Source organism: Lampetra fluviatilis, chromosome 32, assembly GCF_964198595.1.
Source record: "Lampetra fluviatilis chromosome 32, kcLamFluv1.1, whole genome shotgun sequence".
Lineage (NCBI taxonomy): Eukaryota > Metazoa > Chordata > Hyperoartia > Petromyzontiformes > Petromyzontidae > Lampetra > Lampetra fluviatilis.
Window position 1 is genome coordinate 9,343,842 of NC_136306.1, and position 6,076 is coordinate 9,349,917.

Consider the following 6,076-nt stretch of genomic DNA (forward strand, 5'->3'; position numbering starts at 1 on the left):
CAGAAGTGATCTGTTGTTTTGCTTCACGTGTATGAGGTTTCTGATTGCTGTTAGAATTGTTACCGTGTTAAATGTTTATATACACGGGGAAATCCATGCAGTTTTAGAGATATCCCGCAAAGATAATTGGGATAACTCATAAAGAGCACAACATGAGATTTCAAAGCCTCCACAAGTCGTGACTGCAAGGATGCATATTCTTAGGTTTTTTCGGTAAAGTCACGTAGGTAAAAAATTTAAATTAATAAAAAATAAAATAAAAATCACGACGTTTCGGAGGCAACACAAGTCTCCGTCTTCAGGTGGGACCGTCACAGCTAGATTTAGTGTATCAAGTGAGGAAAAATCCAAGAGACAAGCTCTTAAATACAAGTTAAGGGGGAGGGGGGGAGGGGCTTATCTGAATGTGGTAGCCAATGAATGGAACGTGTTGGGGGCGGGGGCGGGGCTAAAAGAGAACAATGGTGCACATCGACTCAGGGTTGTGGCCGGTGTTAGCTGATAATAAACATGAAAGGAAGCAATACTGTTAAACGCTGGGGATGTCAACACTCGGTAAAGTAGAATAGTACCTGTCAAATAAGATGGTACAAATATGTGTAGTTAAATCTTTTTTACACAAAAAACACACACATACACACAGACCATTAGAATCATTGTTGCTGTTGTTTGTTTATCAAAGAAAGACGCGTGCAGTCTTTGTAGAGTGACGATCAGTGGCGAAGCAGATGACTTGCTGCTGACTGCTGGCAACTTGACAGTGGTGAACAAACACGAAAAACTTACGAAACAAGTTGTCAAATAACACTGCGGCCTTTAAGAATATATGCCACGTTTCGTGCAATTACACCTTTTCACAGCACAGCACAGACAGTCCATTACACCGTATGCCCTTTTTTAAGGCCACGGTCTGAATGACAAACGTGTTGGAGTTAAGCGAGTAAGCAATCGGCGACGTTTCGGGCGACGATGCTTGCTCACGGCACTGTGAAGAAGGGCCTTTGAGACCAAAACGTCGTCTCGTTCTTTTTTATTTCCGTCCCCTGTGTTACACGAGGAATGTGTTGGGAGTGGTTATTTTTTTGTCTCCAGTGTTCACCAGGAAATGAACGTGAAAGGCTGTAGTCAGGTGCAAGTTACGGACGCATGGTCTCACTGGGGGGTGGGGTGGCACGTGCCCCCTCCCCCGCCCCCTCCCTCGCTCCCCCAATGATCCGATCGAAATCCCTCATTTCGATCGGATCATTAGGGTTTATTAGTAATAATTCGGCATTTTGCGACCCCCACTGCCACTGTGTAGCATATTATTACATGTCAGGGACTCTATGAGATGATAGGACAATAATCTGAGTCCATAATTGGCAATAAGTAATGGCAAAGCAGTGATAAGTGATTCTAGATTTGAAGCTTTCGTGACTGCAAGGATTCATACTCTTAGGTTTTTTTCGGTAAAGTCACGTAGGTAAAAAATAAAATTAATAGAAACAAAATAAAATAATAAATCACAAAAAATAACCACTCCCAACACATTCCTCGAGTAACACAGGGGACGAAAATAAAAAAAGAACGAGACGACGTTTTGGGATGTATTATTTTTTTGATTTATTATTTTATTGTGTTTCTATTAATTTAATTTTTTACCTACGTGACTTTACCGAAAAAACCTAAGAGTTGTGATGAGTGACTCAAAATTGTGCGCATTTGCATACACAATCCACGACTTCCCTGATCACACAACGCGGTTCGAATCCGACCCTCGCCATCGTCGCAAACGCGTCGAATAACAACTCCTGTGATGTTTCATTGCTGGAGGGGTTGCCCCCCCCCCTATCCCATCTACCTGAAAATCCTCTCGCAACACCAATATCGGCACACAACGGGAACCAACCCCTTGAACCAATGTCAATGTGCCACGCGCACTTCCACAATGACCGCGGGTCGGAAGAGTCGTCGGTACCTTCAAGTTTAAGTTCATTTATTAGGTATAGCCCTGTGAGCCATTCGGCTCTTGAATCGGGCGCAACCGCAACAAACAAAAAACAAAAACAAGAAAACATCTGAAAGTGACTATGCGCAAACAGAAAATCCAAGGAAAAGACCGCAAAATATTGCAGAAAAATCACCGTACACCAACACGGTACCTTGCGGGTGGTGATGATGCCCAGCGAGTGACGAACACGTGGGGTGCGGTGGAGGGGGTTTCGATTGGGGGGGGGGGGGTCCCGGTCGATGCCCAGAGGTACCGAGTTAGACTCCTGGTTCCCGGCGCGCGCGAGAGTTGTTGCGCAGAGCTGGCGGCAGAGTTACGAACTCTCCGTCAAACCCACTTCATTTGAATGGGAAGTGACTTCCTTGTACGGGGTGGGGGGGGGCAAAGACAAAGATCGCCCGTATAGCCTCCGCTGACTGTCGGCGCAAGGGCTGTTTGCGAAGACCGGCACGGGCACACTAAGAGGGTGGGGTGGCTGACACCACCACCAACAACACCACCCACGCCCGGCCGCCTTTGTCTCCCCAGTGGCGATATTTACGCATCGCACCAAGTCTACGTTTGAGGCTGAGTCGACCTAGGCGACGCCCGGAACCGGTTCGGAGATTATCGTTACCGGTGTTGGTGGCCGTTGGGGGGAGGGGGGGTGTGGGGATCGAACTCGGGTCGCCGGGTTCGTAGCGCAGCGCAGCGCTGACCGCATTCGCAGTGGTGGGGTGGTGGGGGGGGGGGTAACGACTCCGTCTCACGACCATTCAAGGTTAGAAGCAAGGGCAGTTGTTTGTTTCGCTTGTAAAGTGCTTGTGCCAGCTCCTTTGTATCGTCTGCCTCCTCGTTCGTGTTGTTAGTCGCTGATGTTTATCCGTGGAGCGTCGCGTCTCGCTTGCGTGCTCCGCCTGATTTTGCTGCGTCTGTATCGCATAGCGGCTGTCAATCCATTGCGGGCTAAGGGGCCGTCCATAAATGACGTCACGCGATTTTGGACGATTTTTGACCCCCCCCCCCTTCGTCACACGGCGTTACAAAAAGTCAGACCCCCCCCTCGAATATGACGTCACAAAGCTCTGCCCCCCACCCCCCCCCCCCAAATAAAAAAAACTTGCTTCAAATCGCTTTAAACTATTGTCATTGTAGTGCGTATTTAATGTGGCGCTGCACTCTGATGTTGTATGAGAAAACATTTATTAAAAAGTCTATTTAATCTATTTAATTAAGTAGAACGTGTTGTCTATATTTATTTAAAATTGCGCATTTTGATGTGACGTCACATTTCTCACCCCCCCCCCCCCTCTCGTCACACATCGTCACAAATGTCTGACTCTCCCCCCCCCCCAGGTGCGTGACGTCATTTATGGACGACCCTTAGATCGCGTAGATATGTGTCGTTAAACCAGCCACCACCCGACACAGCCAATTAGTAACAAAACATTCCAATCAGTTACTCGTTCAGCACACCCGAGTGTGCCGGAGAGTAAAACCCACGACAACGTTTACAATTAGAGCAGTCTTTATTGAGTGCAAAGTCCCTAAGCCGAGCGGTTGCTTCCGATCCTGCTGTGTTGAGGGTGGGGAGGCCCCCTCCACTGAGTTTGTGGATTGGGCGGACTTCGAGGGATGTGGTTTTGCGTGGGGGTTGCTCCAGCCCAGAGGCACATGACGGGGCTTGCCATTCTGCCTCCATCGCTGGAGGAGGTGGGGGGGGGCTGTGTGTGGGAGTCATCTTGAGGTATACCCCGCAATCAATCGATGCTCACATCGGAATATAGTAATTCTAGATTTGAAGCTTTCGTGACTGCAAGGATTCATGCTCTTAGGTTTTTTTTCGGTAAAGTCACGTAGGTAAAAATAAATAATAAAAATAATGATAGATATACAATGATTTTATTTCTATTATTTTATAATACAATTATTGTATTTCTATTATTTTTATTATTTATTTTTACCTACGGAATACAGTAATCGATTTCAATCGATGGGTCTGTACGTGATGACGTCCTGGGAAATCCCCTGCGGGGCCAGTTTGTACCTCTGCGAGTGCTAATAATAGCTGCTGAGCACGGACATACCGGCCAGGAGACGCAATGGTTTGCATATATAAAAACAAACACGCAGCTCGGGGTTGATGGTGGTGATGGGTATCTGTGGGAAAAAAATCTGTATAGCGCATCGGATTCCTCCAGTGTAAATCCGCAGGTATGGACTCAAACCCATTCGCTCTTCCTGAAGTCCAAAGATTTTGCCAGCCATGTTCAATCCACTGCCCCTTGACTCTCGCAAACCCAGGCATAAATAAAGCACGATTTAGAAAGTGCGGTGATTTAAAAAAAAACGCTACACGAATATTTATTTTGCAGAGAGTGCCTCTGTAAGAAATTGGACCTAGTCTGACCCCAATCTGTATATAGTACTTGAATATGTAATACTCAATACTCATTGTGTAACATCACGAAATAAAGAACATCCTTCTACTGCATACTTCCATTAAAAACGGAGAACTTTAGAATGTGCCACTGCATAACACATCCACACACAAAAGGGAATCCTTTTCATTTGTGGTTATTTATTGGCCTGAAAAACAAATTGGCAGCTGATAACTGGGCTCAAAGCTCTGCTCCAGCCACCAATGCAAGCATTCTACTCATCAAAGGACGGTAATGTCAGCTGTCGATTAATCAAGTGGTAGATCTGCTGAGCAAGTTTAAATCAAAATAATTATTTAGACCTAGACGATGGGAAGAATCTGATGATCTATGAATCTTCTTTTCACAGATTTCCAGTATGGGCGGGTCAGCAAGTTTCAACAAAAACGAATCCCATCACGGAGGGCATAAAGGGAGGGCTATTGTCGTCTTTGAAGTAGTTTTACTGCCCAGGTGTCTTGCGGTTGTGCCATATAGCAAACGCTCCTGCGTTTTCGCGAATACTGTACTAAATTCGGTTCACGAACTGAGAGCGAAAGGTAAAAAAATGTCGAACACGTGGCACGACCTAACAAAGGACACCGTAAAGCTGTAAAGCCACACGGTGCCCTTGTGTTGCTAGGGCATGCCATGTCACTCCAAGTGCTGGCAACTTATTTTCATATTCTTAGGTTTTTTCGGTAAAGTCACGTAGGTAAAAAATGATACAGCTGTCGTGGCTGTGACGGTTCCACCTGAAGACGGAGGCTTGTGTTGCTTCCGAAACGTCGTGATTTTTTGTTTTATTAATTTACATTTTTTACCTACGTGACTTTACCGAAAACACCTAAGAATATGAATCCTTGCAGTCACGAAAGCTTCAAATCTAGAACTTATTTTCAGAACTGATATTCGGGTTCAGGAACTGGGAAGCTTCAATTCCTGAAGAAGTTCCCTTTGCACGTGGAGGGAGAATCTGCACACGCATCGGACAGCTATCAGTTTAATGAGGTCACTCTGGATTACAATGTCAGAGACCAGACGAGTTAATATTTTCTTATTCCCTACAGGTGACATACAGGGTCTGTGACGCAGCCACGGTCTCACCCTCGCAACGCGAACTCATCAATCACAATTGTTAGAGAAATTTGTAAACGATGGATATCATCAAAACAATCACAAGCTCAAATATTGTGATGTCACACTTAACAGCAAACAGACATTATTTTATCGTCGATTATATTGTATCGATTATCGTAAATTATATTATATCCACAAGGTTGTACGTAGAAACATATTTAAGACTTTTGAATCCTTGTATTTTTTTAAAAGCAGTTGCCAAGCACAGGCCAAATTATGTAATAAACCCCCAATAGCACACAACACTGTTACAGTTGCAATAGATAAGACTGAACGTTTCTTGAATTCAGCAAGCTTATGAAAAGTTTGGGAAAATACACGATCAGAGGGGAAGAAGCAGCAAGCTGTGGTGGTGGGACACTGAGGTTCAGACGAAACTGTCAGTCTGGGAGTCCTCAACATGGGTGGAAGAATCGTACGTCTCTTCGCGATGCGTTTATGGTTCGTACTGCGTGTTCTGAATATTCGGTTTCTGAAGAGGCTCAGAGAATGTGAAGAGAAACGTCGGACATCACGCCAAACAACACGTGGTACGACTCAAAACATA